This window comes from Macaca nemestrina, chromosome 18 (genome assembly GCF_043159975.1).
Source record: "Macaca nemestrina isolate mMacNem1 chromosome 18, mMacNem.hap1, whole genome shotgun sequence".
Taxonomy (NCBI): Eukaryota; Metazoa; Chordata; class Mammalia; order Primates; family Cercopithecidae; genus Macaca; species Macaca nemestrina.
Genome location: NC_092142.1, coordinates 22,061,232 through 22,082,364, shown reverse-complemented (window position 1 = coordinate 22,082,364; position 21,133 = coordinate 22,061,232). Strand labels below are relative to the sequence as shown.

The window sequence follows — 21,133 nt, the reverse complement described above, 5'->3', positions numbered from 1 at the left end:
CCTGTGTCACAGCCTCACAGGCATTAGCTCATGTGCCTCTCACCACAGCCCCGTGAGGAGGAACTGTGACCATCACCATTTTACAGACAAGGCGGCTGAGGTTCAGAGAGGTTAGGTCAATTGCCTGAAGTCACACAGGTCAAAAGCGGCAGAGGTAGAAATCAAATTTAGGTCTTTCAGGCTTTAGAGCCCAAATTCTTTGCCAACTTTCTAGGAAACGACACGTCATCATGTCCTTAGGGTCTGTTACCCCATCTGTGGGCTGGGTCTTGGGTCTGGGAAGCCATGTGGGTGACCATAATGTTGCTGCTGGTGGTGATGGTGATGACGGTGAGAATGGTGATGGTGATAGTGATAATGGAGGTGATGGTGAGGGTGATGGTGGTGATGGTGATCATGATGGTGATGGTGAGGATGGTGATGGTGATGGTGATGATGGTAAGGATGGTGATAATGGTTGTGATGATGATGGTGGTGATGGTGAGGATGGTGATGGTGAAGATGGAGGAGATGGTGAGGGTGATGGTGATCATGATGGTGGTGGTGGTGAGGATGATGATAGTGATGGGGATGATGGTGAGGATGGTGATAATGGTGAGGATGGTGATAATGGTGGTGGTGATGGTGATTCTGATAGTGGTGATGGTGAGGATGGTGGCGATGATGGGGATGATGGTGGTGATGATGATGGTGGTGATGGTGATCATGATGGTGATGATGGTGATGGTGGTGAGGATGGTGATGGTGATGGGAATGATGGTGAGGATGGTGATAATGGTTGTGATGATGGTGGTGATGGTGAGGATGGTGAAGGTGAGGATGGAGGAGATGGTGAGGGTGATAGTGGTGATGATGATGGTGATCATGATGGTGATGGTGGTGAGGATGATGATGATGATGGGGATGATGGTGAGGATGGTGATAATGGTTGTGATGATGGTGGTGATGGTGAGGATGGAGGAGATGGTGAGGGTGACGGTGGTGATGGTGGTGATGGTGATCATGATGGTGATGGTGGTGAGGATGATGGTGATGGGGATGATGGTGAGGATGGTGATAATGGTGGTGGTGATGGTGATTCTGATAGTGGTGATGGTGAGGATGGTGGTGATGATGATGGTGGTGGTGATAGTGAGGATGGTGATGGTGATGGTAATGAAGGGGATGGTGGCGATGGTGACCATGATGATGGTGGTGATGGTGACCACGATGATGGTGGTAATGGTGACCATGATGATGGTGATGGTAAGGATGTACCTACTTGATACAGTTGTTGTGTGCAGATTAAATGAGAGGTTCAGGCAAAACATTGCTCCCTATGCCTGTACTTTGTTTAAGAGACAGGGTCTCACTCTGTCACCAAGGCTGGAGTGCAGTGGCACAATCACGGCTTACTGCAGCCTTGAATTCCTGTGCTCAAGTGATCCTCCCACCTCAGCCTCCCAAGTAGCTGAGATTATAAGTGCCACCACATGTGGCTAATTAAAAAAAATTTTTTTTATAGAGACAGAGTCTCTCTATGTTGCCCAGGCAGGCTGGTCTCAAACTCCTGGGCTCGAGCAATCCTCCCACCTTGGCCTCCCAAAGTGCAGGGATTACAGGTGTGAGCCACTGCAGGAGGTTCCCATGCCTGTTCTATAGTAAGTGCTTATACATGCTGGGTCAGCTGGGATCCCTGTACCCTCGACCTCCAGAATGGGTTCCATGGCATTGCAGTTTGTTAAATAAACACATTATTTACCAAACACCAGGTGAAAGGCATGAATCAGAGACTTTCAAGAAAGGGAAAGAATAGTGACTTTTTCTTTTAATTTTATTTTTGAGACGGAGTTTCGCTGTTGTTACCCAGGCTGGAATTCAATGGCGCGATCTAGGCTCACCACAACCTCCGCCTGCCGGGTTCAAGCGATTCTCCTGCCTCAGCCTCCTGAGTATCTGGGACTATAGGCATGCCTAGCTAATTTTATATTTTTAGTAGAGACGGGGTTTCTCCATGTTGGTCAGGCTGATCTCAAACTCCCGACCTTAGGTGATCCGCCTGCCTCAGCCTCCCAAAGTGCTGGGATTATAGGCTTGAGCCACCGCACCCGGCCGGTGACATTTTTTTCTCTTAACCCCTTCTGTTTCCTGCTCTGTCTCCATCTCCTGCCAACCTCTGAAATCCAACTTTGCCTTTCCAGGCTCTGGTCTGGGCCACACGTTCCCCACCTTGTGCCAGGGTCGGGCTGGCATAGTAACTGGCCTTGGATCCAAAACATTGGGAGAGTGGCGCAGGGTCCACAACCCCCTCATCCCCTAGGAAGGCCATCTGGCTGGAGAAAGCCAGGCTTCCAGGGAAATTTGAAGGCTGGGAATGTGGTGCCCTGAAGGCAAGGGCTGAGTACCCTCTTTGTTGGGGGAGATTAGAATCTTCACCGGCACAGTGACCCAAGGTGGTTCCTGGCATTGTGAAAAGCCGAAACTTTACACTTGGCTGCGCGTGAACCAAAAAGGCTTCGAGAGCCATGTCACATAGAAAAAAATTCCCCACCTCCTCCACACTCACCTCTCAGATGACACCAAGAAGCTGAGGAGAGGCAGGCTGGGGTGAACAGAATGGGATCTGCAGTCAAACTGCTTGGGTTTGAATCCCAGACACACCATTTGCTAGCTCTGTGTGACCTTGGGCAAGTTACTTAAGCTCTCTGAGCCTATTTTATTTTCCATGAAATGCAGACAATTACATTACCTGTTTCTCTGGATCGTTGTAAAGATACATTGAAATCCTGCAGTAGGAGAGCTCTGTTTCTCTGTGTGTAAAAGTGGGATGATAATTCACGCCTGTAATCCCAGCACTTTGGGAGGCCAAGGTGGGAAGATTGCTTGAGCCCAGGAGTTCGAGACCAGCCTGGGCAACATGGCCAAACCCTTTCTCTACAAAAACAAACAAAATAGAAAAGTTAGCTGGCCGTAGTGGTGTGCACCTGCAGTCCCAGCTACTGGAGAGACTGAGGTGGGAGGATCACTTCAGCCTGGGACGCTGGGCTGCAGTGAGCTGTGACTGAGCCACTGAACTCCAGCCTGGGTAACAGAGTGAGACTCTGTCTCAACAAACAAGAAAAATGTAAAAATAATATTAATAATTAAAAAACTGTACCTACCCCATATGGTTGCTGAAAGAATTCAATGAAAGAAAACACGTGCCTGGCATGAAGTGATACTTAAAAAATGCTGCTGGTCAGGCGGGCTGGCTCATGCCTGTAATCCCAGCACTTTGGGAGGCTAAGGTGGGCAGATCACGAGGTCAAGAGATCAAGGCCATCCTGGCCAACATGGTGAAACCCTGTCTCTACTAAAAATACAAAAATTAGCTGGGCGTGGTGGTGCACGCCTATAGTCCCAGCTACTTGGGAGGCTGAGGCAGGAGAACCACTTGAACCCAAGAGGCAATGGTTGCAGTGAGCCGAGATCGTGCTACTGTACCCCAGCCTGGTGACAGAGCGAGATTCCATTTCAAAAACAAACAAAACCACCCACAAAAAAACAGTGCTTATTTTTATTATTATTACTGTAGGGGAGAGAGCCATTTGGGCCCCATCAGAGTTGATTTGGTAAACGATATCATGTGTTGAAAAAGAAACTGAGTCCAGTTCAGTCCTTGTGCGTAAGGCAAACAAAACAAGAGGGTTCCCAGACAAGGTGACCACACCTCCTCAAGTGAATGAGATCCTTTGTAGAGGGGTCTTCAGGGTAGGGTTTTTAGCCAGCTGGATCATAAGATCCAACAAGAATATAGCCCTGCCCATTTCAGGCCCAGCCACCATTGGTGGGGCCCTACTGGGAGTTCAAGATTAGAGGTGAAGATGGGAAGGGGACCAGAGAATGGGGGGTCCATGGAGTTTCCTGGGGGATGAGAGATGTGGCTGGGTCACCACTGTATATTCAGTGTCTAGCCTAATGCTGGTATGCATCCATCCATCCATCCATCCATCCATCATTCATTCATTCATTCATTCAATAAATGTTCACTGAGCATCTACTAGGAACTTGGACAATAGCAGTAAACAAAACACATAAAACCTTGCCTCTAAGTGTTTTGGTTCCTGTGAACTAGTGTTATAGCACTCAGGAAACACTCCCTAAATATGAATGAATGAATGAATGAATGAATGAATGAATGAGTTGCAAAGAAAACTGCTTTGTATTGGGAAAGAAAGCGTCTTCTCCCTTTCCACCCAAATGTAGGAAAATGTGCAGCCTCCTTCCCCTCCACCACGGCTCTCCTCCAGGTTCTGCTTTCTGTGAGGGTTGGGGAGGGGAATCTGCCCAGTGGGTTCACCATCCTGTGGCCAGGATGGCACCACTCTCTATCACCTGGTGCCAAGGGATCGGGGGAGGTGAGGCCCAGCTGGGCTCCTGTTCCAACAGCCAACGACTTGTAACTAACCAGATTGTCATCCACTCAGACATCCACCCTCCCTCCACTCACCCAAGGCCCTGATTCTGAGATTTCAATTTTCCCTGAATTCTGCAGATAAAACTGTTTCTGGCTTCTCTGCCCAGAGCTCTCCCATCATTGCCCTACCCTCGTCCCTTCTCCAAGCAGGGCAGGAGCAGCATAGCAACCATTTGGAGGTTATCAGAGCAAAAACCAGGGTGGGTCCAGTGCCTGGGGGTCAGCATGCTGTGCCCTTGGCTTGCTAATGCCTCAGGATCCCCCTAAATTGCCCCCACCAAGTTATCCCGTGGACAGGTGGGAGTCCACCTGTCCCACAGCTGAGCTCCAACTCCAGCCTGCTTGACTCCCAAACTCTTAACTGTTAAACAGCCTGTCCGGGTACAGCTAAAGAGACTGGGAGACTTTAGCACCCAAATCTTGCCCTTGATGCTCTAAGGAGCCAGGCAAGGTGTCTCATGCCTATACTCCCAACGCTTTGTGAGCTTGAGGTGGGAGGATTGCTTGGGCCCAGGAGTTCGAGACTGGCCTGGGCAACATAGTGAGACCCTGTCTCTATAAAAATGAAAGAAAAGAAAGAAAATGTTTTAAGGACAGAAATCGGCTTCCCAGACAGCCTGGGGTAAACCAGAACTCACCTGGGCCCTTCTCCTGGGGCAGGCAAAGCTCTGCCTCCAAGGTAATGGGATAATGAAGGCCTCCCCCTCCCTACATCAGCCTCTGCTCCCCCACCACACCCCCGAATGCAACCAGGGCGGGAGGGTAGGTGTTGGGTGCTGGAGGCAGGGGTCTCTGCCCTGTGCAGGCCCATGGCCATCTCTTGGGGCTTTCTCTCTCTTCCTAAATCTCCCCCTCTTCCCTATCTCCTTTCCTCTCCGACACTCCCCTCCTGGCCCCATTAATGAGCCAGGCATGTACCAGGCATGCTTCTAAACATTTCATATTCCTCCCCGCCACCCTCCAATCTCTAAAACAATCCTTGAAAGCCTGTCTTGAAGTCCACAGCCTCAGACCCCAAGCTTCCTCGTGGTCTCTCTCCCTAACCCAGTCCACCAAAGCCTCTCTCCAACTCCTTGCTGCCTTGTGAACTTTGAGAAAGACAAAGGTAATCTCTCCTGGGGTGGGGGTAAGGGGGGGGGGTGTTTTCCAATCAGGATTCAAACCTTGAGCTCAATTAGAGAATCAACAACCTCCACATGTAGACGTAGGTGAGACACCCACCAAGGAATTTCAGGAATCAGCCGGCAGGTGAGACAAAGCTAGTTTTGGGAGGGTGAACCCAGCCCCCGCTTAAGGTCTTCAAATGAGTCCAATCAGGAGTAGCTCTTGAGAGAGGCTACAGAAGACTCCAGATCTCAGTCCTCCTTTCAAACCTTGGCTCAGGAATGAGCTCCCTAGCATGTGGAGGGGAACAAGGTGGCCTACATTGGTCCTGGGGGTCTGAAAGGAAAGAGCCACATTTGCCAAGGGGCCACCAGTGGCCCCCAGACCTGCAGCCCCCAATCATCAAGATTTTCCCAGCCAGTGGGAGGCTGAGGCGGGCGGATCACTTGAGATCAGGAGTTTGAGACCAGCCTAGCCAACACAGTGAAACCCTGTCTCTACAAAAAATACATGAATTAACCAGGCATTGTGGTGCACACCTGTAATCCCAGCTATTCGGGAGGCTGAGGCAGGGGAATTGCTTGAACCCAGGAGGCAGAGTTTGCAGTGAGCTGAGATCATGCCACTCCAGCCTGGCAATAGAGCGAGACTCTGTCTCAAAAAAAAAAAAAAAAAAAAAAAAAAAAAAAAAAATCCCAAGCAGGGAGGCACTGGGGAAGAGAGAGTTGGGGTTGAAACTCAGGTTCTGTTATTGCTGTGTGTCCCTAGGGCAAGTTTCTCAACCTCTCTGAGCCTCAGTGTCTTACAGCCTCACCCCATCAGTTGAGCATCCTTTCCCTGTTTTTGGCCTCCTGAAGCCACCTCTCGTCAAACCTACCCCAGGAACCTCCTCCAAGTTCATTTCAGCCCCATGACTGTACTTTGACTAGGACATTGTTTTCTTCATGTAAAAAATAAATCCCCGTTTTGAAAACACAAATGCTAAGACTTTCAGGGTTGGCCAAGTGCAGTGGCTCATGCCTGTAATCCCAATACTTTTCGAGGCCAAGACAGGCAGATCAGTTGAGGACAGGAGGTTGAGACCAGCCTGGCCAATGTGGTGAAATCCCATCTCTACTAAAAATACAAAACTAGCCTGGTGCAGTGGTGGGCGCCTGTAATCCCAGCTACTGGGGAGGTTGAGGCATGAGAACTGCTTGAACCCAGGAGGCAAATGTTGCAGTGAGCTGAGATTGTGCCACTGCATTCCAGTATGGGCGATAGAGTGAGACTCTGTCTCGAAAAAAAAAAAAAAAAAAAGCCTCAACTTAGGCCGGGCCAGGTGGCTCACGCCTGTAATCACAGCACTTTAGGAGGCTGAGGTCCGGAGTTCAAGACCAGCCTGGCCAGCATGGTGAAACCCAGTCTCTACGAAAAATACAAAAATGAGCCGGGCATGGTGGCACGTGCCTGTAATCCCAGCTACTTGGGAAGCTGAGACCTGAGAATCACTTGAACTGGAGAGGTGGAGGTTGCAGTGAGCCAAGATTGTGCCACTGCACTCCAGCGTGGGCAACAGAGCAAGACTTTGTCTCAAACAAAACAAAAACAAAAAGACTTTCAGGTTTATTTGAAGTTCATTTATTTAACACACGTATTCAGGCCTTACTGTTTGCTGGGCAGTGTTTTAAGCACTTGACACATTTAATCCTCATAACATTCCTTATGAAGTGAGAATCTTATCATCTCCCATTTACAGATGAGAAAATTGAAGGACAGAGAAATTAAGTAACTTGCCTGAGGTCACCCAGCTAATAAGTGGCAGAGCCAGCAGTCCAGGTTAGTAGCCCCCAGGTAAAGAATCACTGCATCTTTTATGTACTCCCATCAGCCAACAAGATTTTGTTCTAATCTACATTTTGCAGTTTACATTATGGAAACACAATTTCTTTTTAATTTTGCAAATGCAAAATGATACAAAAATCCAGACTTGATTTTTTTTTTTTTTTTTTTTTTTGGACACCGTGTTTTTAACTTCTGTTGCCCAGGCTGGAGTGTAGCAGCATGATCTTGGCTCACTGCAACCTCTGCCCCTGGGGTTCAGGTGATCCTCCTGCCTCAGCCTCCCAAGTAGCTGGGACTACAAGCACATGCCACTCCACCTGGCTAATTTTTGTATTTTTTGTAGAAACTGGGTTTTGCCATGTTGCCCAGGCTGGTCTTGAACTCTTGGGTGCAAGAGACCCATCCACTGCAGCCTCCTAAGTGCTGGGATTACAGGTGTGAGCCACCGCGCCCAGCCCAGACCTGATGCTTTTACAAATTCCCTAGGTCCCTGCTCCACTTGAATCTGCTGCTTGTAGTATTTGGTCCAATTGTTGATTCCAGCCTCCCTACTCTCCTAATCCTGACCTCCTACAAGAGCCTCAGGCATGCAGAGAGAGCATTTTGTATGGATGGAATAATTGAATCCCTGCAGGATTTTTGTGAGGCCAGCACTGTTAGGCAGCCCCATTTCACAGATGGGAAAACTGAGGCTTAACGAGGTAGAGCCGCTTGATCAAGTAAACACAGCTGAGAAGTGATAGAACAAAAGACTACAGCCCAAGCATTCTGATGTCAAAGCCCCTAGGTTTTTGTTTTTGATTTTGTTTTTGTTTTTGCATCCCCCAATTTTTTTTTACTGTGGCAAAATATATAACATAAAATTTATCATTTTAACCAACTGCAAGCATACACTTCAGTGGCATTAAGTACACTACAACCACTATCAGTATCCATTTCCAGAACTTTTTTTGTTTGTTTTTTTGAGATAGGGTCTCACTCTGTGACCCAGGCTGGAGTGCAATGGTGCTATCATGGCACACTGCAGCCTCAACCTCCTGGGTCCAAGCGATCCTCCCACCTCAGCCTCCCAAGTGGCTGGAACTATAGGTTCACACCGTCACACCCAGCTAATTTTTTTGTACTTTTTTGCAGAGATGAGGTTTCACCATATTGTCCAGGCTGATCTTGAAAGAACTCCTGGCTCAAGCAATCCGCCCACCTTGGCCTCCCAGAGTGCTGGGATTACAGGTGTGCATTTCCAGAACTTTTTAATCATCCTAAACAGAATGAGACTCTGTACCCATTAAGTGATAACACCCCATCCCCCAGTCCTCGTAATCTCTATTCTATTTTCTGTCTCTACGAATTTTCCTATTCTAGTTACTTCATATAAGTAGAATCATATATTTGTCTTTTTGTGATGAAAGCCTCTACTTTTTAAAAAAGGTAATATTTTTTAAATTTGAAAGCATAATGTATAATTTGGGTGGTGTCAAAAGGAATTCAGCTTATTTCTTTTGTCTTTTTGTTTTGTTTTGTTTTTGTTTTTTTTGAGACGGAGTCTCGCTCTGTCGCCCAGGCTGGAGTGCAGTGGCGCGATCTCGGCTCACTGCAAGCTCCGCCTCCTGGGTTTACGCCATTCTCCTGCCTCAGCCTCCCGAGTAGCTGGGACTACAGGCGCCCGCCACCGCGCCCGGCTAATTTTTTGTATTTTTAGTAGAGACGGGGTTTCACCGTGGTCTCGATCTCCTGACCTTGTGATCCGCCCGCCTCGGCCTCCCAAAGTGCTGGGATTACAGGCGTGAGCCACCGAGCCCGGCCTGTTTTTTTTTTTAAGACACAGTCTCACTATGTTGCCCAGGCTGTTCTCAAATTCCTGGCCTCAAGCAATCCCCCCTCTTTGGCCTCCCAAAGTTTATTGGGATTACAGGCGTCAGCCACCGCACTCAGCCACCTTGTTCCAACATTATGCTTGTTTTATTTTTATTTACTTATTATTTTTTATTTTTTTTTGAGATGGAGTTTTGCTCTTGTTGCCCAGGCTGGAGTACTGGTGTGATCTCAGCTCACTGCAACCTCCACTTCCCGGGTTCAAGCAATTCTCCTGCCTCAGCCTCCCGAGTAGCTAGGATTGCAGGCCTCTGCCACCCGCCCGGCTAATTTTTGTACTTTTAGTAGAGATGGGGTTTCACCATGTTGGCCAGGGTGGTCTCAAACTCCTGACCTCAGGTGATCCACCCACCTCGACCTCCCAGAACCACTGCACCTGGCTGTTATGCTTGTTTTAAATAAGAAGGCGTGTGGCTATAATTTATAACTATAATATAATAAATGTATGGGGCAAAAAAAAAAAAAAAGTGAAGAATGCCAAATTGTATGTAATGAAAGATTAGTCTCCTTTTCACCTAAGACCCACAGTTCCACCTCTGAAAAAGGAAACACTATTACTAGCTTCCGGTGTGTACTCTAGATTTTAATGTGCATGTATATATACACATTCTCTTTTAGCAATACATCTGGAAGATTGTTTCACATCACTTTTTTTTTTTGTTTTTTGAGACGGTGTTTCATCTGTCGCCCAGGCTGGAGTGCAGTGGCACGATCTCAGCTCACTGCAACCTCCGCCTCCCTGGTTCAAGCAATTCTCCTACCTCACTCTCCCAAGTAGCTGGGATTACAGGCACCCACAACCACGCCTGGCTAATTTTTGTATTTTTAGTAGAGACGGGGGTTTCACTATGTTGATCAAGCTAGTCTCGAACTGCTGACCTCAGGTGATCCACCCGTCTGGGCCTCCCAAAGTGCTGGGATTACAGGCATGAGCCACCCGGCCTGGCCTCACATCCCTTTATAGAGAGTTACTGTTTTCTTTTTTTTCTTTTTTTTTTTTTTTTGAGACAGTCTCGCTTAGTCGCCCAGGCTGGAGTGCAATGGCGCGATCTCGGCTCACTGCAAGCTCCGCCTCCCGGGTTCACGCCATTCTCCTGCCTCAGCCTCCCGAGTAGCTGGGACTACAGGCGCCCGCCACCTCGCCCAGCTAATTTTTTGCATTTTTAGTAGAGACGGGGTTTCACCGTGTTAGCCAGGATGGTCTCGATCTCCTGACCTCGTGATCCGCCCACCTCGGCCTCCCAAAGTGCTGGGATTACAGGCGTGAGCCACCGCACCTGGCCTACTGTTTTCTTTTTAATGGCTGCCTCCCAGTCTTTTATGTGGCTGTTCCAACACTTACAGAACTTAGTTCCTTTCTGATGGACATTTTAAATAGTTCCAATCACTTGTTCTCACAGTGCTGAATATCCTTGTTCTAACACGTTGTGTCCAATGCAGAGATAACCACGGGATCAATTCCTGGAGGTGAAATGTCAGATTCATAGCATATGTGCATCTTCAGTGTTGACATGTTTGCCTAACTGCCCTCAGAGTTAGGCCAAGAGCTTGCACCAATTTGCACCCTGACCACCGGCCTAGGCCATTCACTCCCTGGGCTCCCTCATCTGAGGTTGGGCCATGGTGTGACTTAAGCCAGGAACTTGCACCAATTTGTACCCTCACCAACTGAATTTGAGAGTCTTGGTTTTCCTGCATCTTCATCGACACTGAGTGTTACTCGACAACCTGACAGGTTGAAAACAATCATTGTGGTTTTCTTTTCTTGGAGTGCAGTTGAGAATTTTTTCATCTGTCTGAATTTAATGTATACTTCTTTTCCTATGATCAACCACATTATAGCCTTTGCTCTTTAACTTTTTGGGTGGGGTATTTAGTCTTTGATTTGCAAGAACACATTTCTTTTTCTCCTGAGACAGGGTCTCGCTGTGTTGCCCAAGTTGGAGTGCAGTGGTGCAATCATAGCTTGCTGCAGCCTCCAATGCCCAGGTACAAGCCATCTTCCTGCCTCAGCCTCCCAAGTAGCTGGGACTACAGGCATGTGCCATTATGCCTGGCTAATCATTCTTTTTTTATAGAGATGGGGTCTCACTATATTGCTCAGGCTGGTCTCAAACTCCTGGCCTCAAGCAAGCAATCCTCCCACCTTGGTCTTCCAAAGTGCTGGGATTACAGCCATGAGTCACTGCGCTCAGCCTGCAAGAACCCTATCCATAAAATAATTCTTGGTCATAACAGTGGCAAATATTTTAACTAGCTTGGAATGCCTGAGTTTATGTGGGTGTTTTTTTTTTTTTGGTCATGCAGAGCATATTAACTTTTATGTAGTCAGACCCAGCAATCTTGAAGGCAAAGCCTTAAAAATAAAATTATTGTTTTTATTTTTAAAATACAGACAGGGTCTCACTATGCTGCCCAGGCTGGTCTCAAGCTCCTGGCCTCAAGCAGTCCTCTTAGCTCAGCCTCCCTGAGTGCTGGGATTATGGGTGTGAGCCACCACACCTTGTCCTTCTGATTCTTAATCAGTGCTTCACAGAGGATGTGTGGAGGGGCCTGCTTCTTGATTTGAGATCATCTGCAGGATATGACTGTCCCCAACCTGGGCTTGACCTGGGGCCTCCTTAATAGTCCTCTTGTAGAGTTGAGATCATTTCCTACTGCCTGGGACTTGTGCCTTGAACCGTGTTTTCATGGGGGCCAAGAGAGAAGGCCCACAGGCACAGAGGAGCCTCTAAGAACAGGCTCTTTATAAGGTGGTTGTGATGGTTAACACTGTCAACTTGATTGGATTGAAGGATGCAAAGTATTGATCCTGGGTGTGTCTGTGAGGGTGCTGCCAAAGGAGATTAACATTTAACATTTGAGTCAGTGGGCTAGGAAAGGCAGACCCACTTTAATCTGAGTGGGCACCATCTAATCAGCTGCCAGAGCTGCTAGAATATAAAGCAGGGAGAAAAACGTGAAAAGGCTAGACTGGCCTAGGCTCCCAGCCTACGTTTTCCTCCCATGCTGTACCCTTCCTGCTCTCAAACATCGGACTCCAAGTTGTTTTGGGACTCGGACTGGCTTCCTTGCTCCTCAGCTTGCTGACAGCCTATTGTGGGACCTTGTGATCGTGTGAGTTAATACTTAATAAACTCCCCTTTATCTATCTATCTATCTATCTATCTATCTATCTATCTATCTATCTATCTATCTATCTATCTATCCATCCATCCATCCTATGAGTTCTATCCCTCTAGAGAGCCCTAACTAATACAGTTGCAGTGGGGTGGGGGCAGGTCTTCAGCTGTCAGGGGCAGTCCTCACTAGGAAGCAGCTCCTCTAAAAGTCAAGTTTGCCCCAGGCACTCAAGGAGGGGCAGACTGGAAGCTGTAAGTCTAGGATGTTGAGCAAATTTGGAAGAATAATAGTTCTAGGAACTCCACCAGCTCCCTTAGCAATTTTTCTATCTGTAAAAAAAATGGTTTCTTCCGAGCTCCAGGGCCGAGAGGGACATGCCTTTATCTTTTGACATACCCTCCAGATTATGTCTTTGCTGAGGACAGAACTCTGCACCATCCACCCTCCCTTCTATTTTGAGGCAGATACAGGTGGCTGGAGGAGATCTCATTTGAAGTTTTACTCTAGGCCAGTGGTTCTCAAACTTGAATGTCCATCGGAATCACTGAGAGAGCTTATTAAAATACAGATTGTGGCCAGGCGTGGTGGTTCATGCCTGTAATCCCAGCACTTTGGGAGGCCAAGGCAGGTGAATCACTTGAGGTTAGGAGTTCGAGCCCAGCCGGGCCAACATGGTGAAACCCCATCTCTACAAAAAATACAAGAATTAGCTGGGTGTCAGGGTGGGCGCCTGTAGTCCCAGCTACTTGGGAGGCTGAGGCAGGAGAATCGCTTGAACCCAGAAGGTAGAGGTTGCAGTGAGCCAAGTTCGTGCCACTGCACTCCAACCTGGGTGACAGAGTCAGATTCTGTCTCAAAATAAATAAACAAATAAGAAAAGATAAAATAAAATAAAATAAAATAAAATACAGATTGCCAGGCTCATTTTGAGAGTCTCTGATGTGGGAAGTCTGGGATGGGTGTGAGAATCTGCATTTCTGTTTTTTAGAGACAGGGCCTTATTCTGTCACCTAGGCTGGAGTACAATGGCATGATCATGCCTCAGTGCAGCCTCAAACTCCTGAGCTCAAGCAACCCTTCTGCCTCAGCCTCCAGAGTAGCTAGGGCTACAGGTGTGCACCACCATGCCTGGCTAATTTTTAATTTTGTGCAGAGATGGAGTCTTGCTACGTTGTTCAGTCTGGTCTTCAACTCCTGGCCTCAATTGGTCCTCTCACCTCAGCCTCCCTAAGTGCTGGGATTCCAGGTGGGAGCCACTGCACCTGGCTTGTACTCTGCATGTCTTTCTTTCTTTTTACTTTTTTAGAGACAGAGTCTTGCTCTGTCACCCAGGCTGGAGTCTAGCCCGGTGATCATAGCTCACTGCAGCTTCAAACTCCTGGGCTCAAGCAATCCTTCCATTTCAGCCTTGTGAGTAGCTGGGACTACAGGCATGCACCACCACGCCTGACTGAGAATTTGCCATTTCTTTCTATCTTTTCAACGAATTCATTATGTTTTGAGCAAAGGTCTTGCTCTCTGTTGCCCAGGCTGGGGTGCAATCAGGTGATTACAGCTCATTGCAGCCTCAACCTCCTGGTCTCCAGCAATCCTCTCACCTCAGCCTCCCAAGTAGCTGGGACTACTGGCATGTGCCACTACACCCAGCTAATTTTTGAATTTTTTGTAGAATCTTGCTATGTTGCTTAGGCTGGTCTCAAACTCCTGGGTTCAAGTGGTCCTCCTGCCTCAGCCTTGCAAGCAGTTGGGATTACAGGCGATAGCCACTGCGCCTGGCATTTCCAATAAGCTCAGGTGATGATTATGCTGCTGGTGAGGGGACTACACTTTGAGACCCACTGGCCTAGGTCATTCACTCCCTGGGTTCCCCCATCTGAGGCTGGTCCACTATGTGAGGCCAAGGGGTTTAAAGGAGCACAGGCGGCTGGGCGTGATGGCTTACCCCTGTAATCCCAGCACTTTGGGAGGCCGAGGTGGGTGAATCACCTGAAGTCAGGAGTTTGAGACCAGCCTGGCCAACATAGTGAAACCTCGTCTTTACTAAAAATACAAAAATTAGCTGGGCATGGTGGCGGGTTCCTGTAATCCCGCTACTTGGGAGGCTGAGGCAGGAGCATTGCTTGAACCCGGGAAGTGGAGGTTGCAATGAGCCAAGATCACACCATTGCACCCCAGCCTGGGTGACAAGAATGAAACTCTGTCTCCCCCTGCCCCCCAAAAAAGGAACACAGGCTTCATTCCAGTCAAAATAATGGTAACAGTTGCTGTGTGCTAGGGACTATGCATTCATTCTGTCATTGAACCCTCCCAGCACACCCGTGGAGTGGGTTTTATTAGTACTAGTTCCACTTTACAGTGAGAAAACTGAGGCTCAGCAAGGGCTCACGGGCTTTGAATCAGACAGATTTGGTGTCCAACTCCAGCTCTACCCCTGACCCACTGCAAGATTTTGGGCAAGTGGTTTACTCTTCTTGAGCCTCAGTCTAACTCATCTGTAGAATGGAGATCACAAAAAGCGACTCCCAGGGCATTATGACTACAGGGGTGATGACTAGAAGAGCAACTGCACACAGTAGTTACTCAAGAAATGCTCATCCCTATTCCTGCCTCACGCCCCATCACGGCCTCAAGTTCCTTTTCTCACTTTTCAGATACCTCTTCCTGTCTTTCCTCCTACTCACCCTACTACAAAGTGACAATAGACTACATCACTTCTTAAACATGCTTCCTTTGGTCATGCCTCTAGGCTTTTGTAAAGGCTGTTTCCTCTGTATGGAATGCTTTTCTCACTCCACTGCTCCAGAAGAACTCCTATTCATCCTTTAAAACCCACCTTAAAAAGCCCTTCTCTTTGAACCGTTCCTTGAAACGTTCCTTTCTTGTCCTTGGCCAGAAAACGTATTGCAGCATCTTATTTGAAGAAGGGACTCAAAGTGTTACTTTCCTTCCTTCCTCCCTTACTATATTCCTACTACATTTTATAAGGAATATAATTGGAGTATAAATCCACTGTTACAGGGGCCAGGCAGGCAGGCACCGTTATCAGCCATTATCAGCATCAGCATCAGCAATGGTTAGACAGTGCTTACTTGAGTCAGGCACTGTGCTAAGGGGTTCATGTGTGTTGACTCATTTAATGCCCAGCATAACCGTTTGAGGCAAATGCTATTTATTATGCCTGTTTTACATGTAAGGAAATGGAGTCGCAAAAAATGCTAAACAATTTGCCTGAAACATGGGTTGCTTTCTTTCTTTCTTTTTTTTTTTTTTTTTGACAGAGTTTCGCTCTTTTCTCTCAGGCTGGAGTGCAATGGTGCAGTCTTGGCTCACTGCAATCTCTGCCTCCTGGGTTCAAGTGATTCTCCCACCTCAGCTTCCCAAGTAGCTGAGATAACAGGCACCCACCACCACGCCCAGCTAATTTCTGTATTTTTAGTAGAGACGGGGTTTCACCATGTTGGCCAAGCTGGTCTCGATCTCCTGAACTCAGGTGATCCACCTGCCTCAGCCTCCCAAAGTGTTGGGATTACAGGTGTGAGCCACTTCGCCTGGCCTGAAACTTGTAATTAATCCACTGCATAGCTGGGAGATAAAGACTGGCTGTGGAGTCTGTGGTGTTACCTTTTATATTAGCTGCCCTTTATGAATGAGGGGTGGGCCAGGTAGTGACTGTCATGCCCTGCAAGGTGCCTGCTGCACGTAAGGGGGCAGCTGAATGTCCGGCCTGGAGTTGCCAGCTTTTCTTTTCTTTCTTTCTTTTCCTTTTCTGAGGCAGGGTCTCACTCTGTTGCCCAAGCTGGAGTATAATTATGTGATCACAGATCACTATAGTCTCAACCTCCTGGGCTCAGGAGAGCCTCTCACCTCAGCTTCCCCTGTAGCTGGGACTGTAGGTACATGCCGCCATACCCAGCCTATATATATATACACACAGCATATATATATAGATAGATATAGATATAGATATAGATATAGATATAGATATAGATATAGATATAGATATAGAAGAGATGGGTTTTTGCCATGTTGCCCAAGCTGGTCTTGATCTCCTAAGCTTAAGCAATCCACCCTCCTTGGTCCCCCAAAGTGCTGGGATTACAGGTGTGAGCCACCATGCCTGGCCGTTGCCAGCTTTACTGATATCTCAAGAGGATCCAGAAATATGGAGTCTTACATGAACTGATTTTTAAAATCTTGGGAATAATCTAAAAATTTGAAAGTCCACAGGCCTTCCTTGTGACTTTTGCTGTCTCTTATATTCCAAAGGGGAGCACCTCAGCTCACTTTGTTTCTGTGTCTTAACTCAGGACCAGGCACACCTTAGACCCTTTGTAAGTAACATGACACTTCTGGACTCCACAGTGAGCTGGGCTTGGCTCTCAACAAGCCGAAATCTCTTCTTTGGTTCAGGACTCAGTGCTCAGGACCCTCTGGTCTGCACTTGGGGTGTGGATGAAGTCACAAACAGCGGCTGTAGGCATCACCCCTGCCCCAGGGCCATCTCCAGGTCTCCCCTGTTCAGGAAAAGACTTCCCGCTCACTGATGCTGATGAGTCGCTACGTTTTGTTTACATCACCCCACTAATCCACCTAACAGTTTGGGGAGGGTGCCATTTTACAGATGTGAAAACTATGGCTCAGGGAGGGGAAGGGAATTGCCTGAAGTAGGAAGTGGTGAAGCTGGGATTATAACGTAGTATCTCTGATTCTAGCTTTTCATCAACCCGGATCATGGGTTCCACCAAAGTTTTAAGGGTCCCATCATGCAGTCTACAGAAAACACACTCTTCACACCACAGCCTGGACCTACAAAGTTTGTGGTACACAAATGGGACCCTGGACAGTCCAATCTGCCAGTCTGTGGTTCTCAACTCCTTTTGTCTGCTATTGGAGGGTGAGTTTGGCTTTGGGGGACATCTATAGAGAAACCCTGGAGGTAGCCCTGATGGAACCTCTGCCCACTGGGGCATGGCCAGGCAGAGCTAGTGGCCTGACTGAGTGCCAGCCTTTGGGACCAGCAGAGACTGCAGCTAGAGAGTGTGTCCTCGGCCATAGACAGAATAGAGGTGTGTGCACACACCTGTGTATGTGTATGCATGCATGTACACATGCTTGTGTGTATGTCTCATGTATGTGTGCATGTGTGTGCTTGTGTGTGAACATACATATGTACCCATATATGTGTGCGTGTGTGTGTGTGTGTGCGTGCATGTATGCGTCTGTATGTGAGCAGTGGAAAAGAGAGGACCTCTTCCCCTAAATTCAGATCCTTTGAAGTTAGTTTAGGATAAAGAACAGGACATTGAACTTAACCCCAAGATAACAATTTATGGAAGACACTAAAATAAAAACCAACCTGAACATTTTTGTCACCTAAATTCCCATTGGTAGGCATTATCCATGGTGGGAATCCATGCAGCAATTTAAATAAATAAGCTGGGTTTATATGCAGCAGCATGGATAACTGGAGATGAGAGGGCTTAAGTTGCAGAATGACATAGGTGGGTTATACCATTTCTACATCTAGTTCTATTTTTTTTGAAACAGAGTCTTGTTCTTTCACTCAGGCTGGAGTGCAATGGTGCCATCTCAGCGCACTGCAACCTCCACCTCCCGGGTTCAAGCGATTCTCCTGCCTCAGCCTCCTGAGTAACTGGGATTACAGGCACATGCCACCATGCCTGGCTTCTTTTTTTTTATTTTTCAGAGATGGGATTTCACCATGTAGGCCAGGCTGGTCTCAAACTCTTGACCTCAAGTGATCCGCCTGCCTGAGCCTCCCAAGGGTTGTACCATTTCCATTAAACATCCGCCTTCAACATTACTTAGTATTTTACATATTTTCTATGGCTCTGTATATACGACTGTGTAGGTGGAGGAAAACGTCTGGAAGGAAACACCCCAAATTATGAAGGTGGTTCCCTCTGGGGAGCTGGGAGGGCAGGGCTGGAGGATTACAGAGGAGGAAGAATGGGTCTTTGTGTTCTGCATGGAATGACACAGTTCAATGGGTAGGCAGGTTGGGTCACTCATGGATGCTGGGATCTGAGACACGGATGCTCAGGTCTCTGGGAGCTTTCAGACCCATTCACCCGGCTTTGTGAGAGCTGGGCTGCCAGGGACCAAAGCCAGTCTTGGTTGTTCTGCCCCCACTCCCTGGTGGAGGTGAGTGGGAAGATGTGCCTTTTGTGGACTGGAGCTCTCTGCTGCTTCCTCCCTAAACTCTGTGCCTCAGTTTCCTCCTCCATGCTAGAGTGAGAATGTCCCTGTACCCTCTCCCTCCACAGCACACCTAAGCCATATTACATTCTCCAGACATCAACTTAGCGCTGCAGAGTGCTCAGCGCCGACAACTGCAGGGCGTTCCGATCTGGCCTCCTCCACAGCATCACCCCAAATGGGACGCTTAGAGAAGAAACCCACGTTCCCCCGGTCGCAACTGACAGCCCACGAGGTAGGCTCCAGGGTCGGACTGCCTGGGTTCAAATCTGAGCTCAGCAACTTGTTCCTGGGAGCTAGGAAAGCTTTCCCACCCTCTGACCCTCAGTTTGCACCACTGTAAAATGGGGACAGCAAGAGAACCAACCCACAGGGATGCCCTGTGGGCGAAGTTAGGTCGTTTGAGCGAGGCGCTCTGCTGCGCTGCGCCCAGCACGTAGAAAGCGCTCTCGAGTTTCATTGCTGTCACCTCTTGAACAACCTCTCGCTCCGCCCACTCCGTGCCAGGACTTTGCCGCCGTCTCTGAGGTCCCAGACACACCGGGGACCCTCGCCCGGTCCCGCCTTTCGCACCCTGGGGGTTTTTCCCAGCCTCCAGCTCTCCCCTCCGCCCCCAATCGGTTCAGTACCCAGGCCGGGTCCCCGGCGCCGCAGATAGGCACCCAAGCGCCCTCCCGTGGGAAACTGAGGCCGGGACAGGAGCGCGCTGGCCGGGGTTGGGCAGGAGAAGGTGCGGCGCGCAGGACTCTGGGCAGCGCGCGGGAGACCGGGTGCGAACCAGGGGTCGCCGTCATACCTGCTCGGGCAGCAGAGCGGGGACACGGAGGACGCGTGCTGTCGGCGGTGGCGGAGGCGGCGGTGCGCGCTAAGCTGGCGGCCGCGGCCGAGTGGTGGTGACACAGGGACACCCGGCGAGCGCGGCGAGACCGAAGGGGAGGGAGCAGGCTCAGGGGCGGGGAAGCACCGGGAGCGCCCGCGGGCGGAGCATACCGGGCGCTACCGGCCTGGCCACACGCAAGGTCCTTGCTCCCCCGGCCACCTCCCTCGCCTCCCAATAAGCTCCAGCCCCCAGACGCCACGTTCAGGGACACTAAGTGCCCCCTGCACGCACACGCTCCGCATTCTCCCTCCTCACCTTGGGACATCAGCGATACCCACATGCACCACGAATATGTCCACAGACCCCTCATCCGAGTGTCCCCCACGTCCCCTCAGTACATATCACATGCCACATATATGAACACTCCATCCCACCCCACGCGTGTACCTGTCGCGTTCACCTCGGCGAAGCATCCCGCTCACCTGTACAGTCGCGCCCCCATCACGTCCACACCGCCGCAGACACAGTGTCCTTTGGGCAAGTTGGTGATTTTAGGGGGATCCGTGCAGTCACTTTTCCCAGGAACGTTCTTCCCTCTGCCTCTTCCACCTCCACCAAGGTGGAGACCTTCCAAATCTCAGTCATCCCCTATAGGTCCGATCTTTGCGTTAGAAATTCAAACAGCCCACCCAGAGGTTGGGACCTCTGGCCCCCTCTGGAGCGCCCGCTACACCTGTGCTCCAGCGTCAGGGCACTGACGGGCCTTGCGCATTTCCTCGAATCTTCTCTTCTATTTCTTTTCTCTCCTCATCAAGTCAAGGTTTCAGGACTATCATTTCAGCCACTTTTTTGCCAATATCCTTAACACTTCATTTCCTATATATTTCTCCATAGATTGTCCTAATGCAGTCATTCTCAAAATTTTTGTCTTAAGCATCTTTTGTATTTTTTTCTTTCTCTTTTTTTGACAGAGTCCCACTGTGTTGCCCAGGCTGGAGTGCAGTGGTGGGATCTCAGCTCACCTCAACCTCCGCCTCCTGGAATCAAGCGATTCTCCTGCCTCAGCCACCCTAGTAGCTGGGATTACAGGCACTCACCACCATGCCCGGCTAATTTGTTTGTATTTTTTGTAGAGATGGGGTTTCTTCTTGTTGGCCAGGCTGGTCTGGAACTCCTGGACTCAAGAGATCCAGCCGCCTAGGACTCCCAAAGTGTTGGGATTACAGGCGTGAGCCACCGTGCCCAGCCAGGTATCTTCTGTACTTTTAAAAATTATAGAATACCCGAGACTTTTTGTTTATATGGGACACACACGCACACACACACATAAACATGTGTGTGTTTTTAAGACATATATATTATTTTGTTTATATAATGATACTTTCCATATGAGACATTAAAACTGATACCTAAAAATATTTATTAATGCATTACACTCTAACTAATAAACCCACTACTTGTTGACATAAATAAAAGGCTTTTTATGATTTTTTTCTTTTTTTTTTTTGGTAAAGGGAGACAGGGTCTCAATTTGTGGCCCAGGCTAGAGTGCAGTGGTGTGATTATAGCCCCCTGCAGTCTCCAACTCTTGGGGTGAAGCCATCTTCCTGCCTTAGCTGGGACTACAAGGTGCGTGCCACTGCTTCTGGCTAATTAGAAAAAGTTGTTTTTTTTTTTTTTCCTAGAGACAGAGTCTTGCTATGTTACCCAAGATGGTCTCAAATACCTGGCCTCAA

General features: G+C 48.7%; 1 protein-coding gene across 2 annotated transcripts in view; it reads right to left on the bottom strand.

The window, feature by feature from the left end:
• LOC105485016 (sodium channel epithelial 1 subunit beta) overlaps positions 1-19,507 on the bottom strand; it is an 87,659-nt gene extending 68,152 nt beyond the window's left edge. The window contains exon 1 of one of the 2 annotated variants that reach the window (XM_011747169.3): positions 19,374-19,507. The gene's annotated coding sequence lies outside the window, so the exon portion shown is untranslated. The remainder of the gene's footprint in view (positions 1-19,373) is intronic. The other variant, XM_011747168.2, reaches the window with a different exon arrangement.
• Between the last annotated feature and the right edge of the window lie 1,626 nt (positions 19,508-21,133).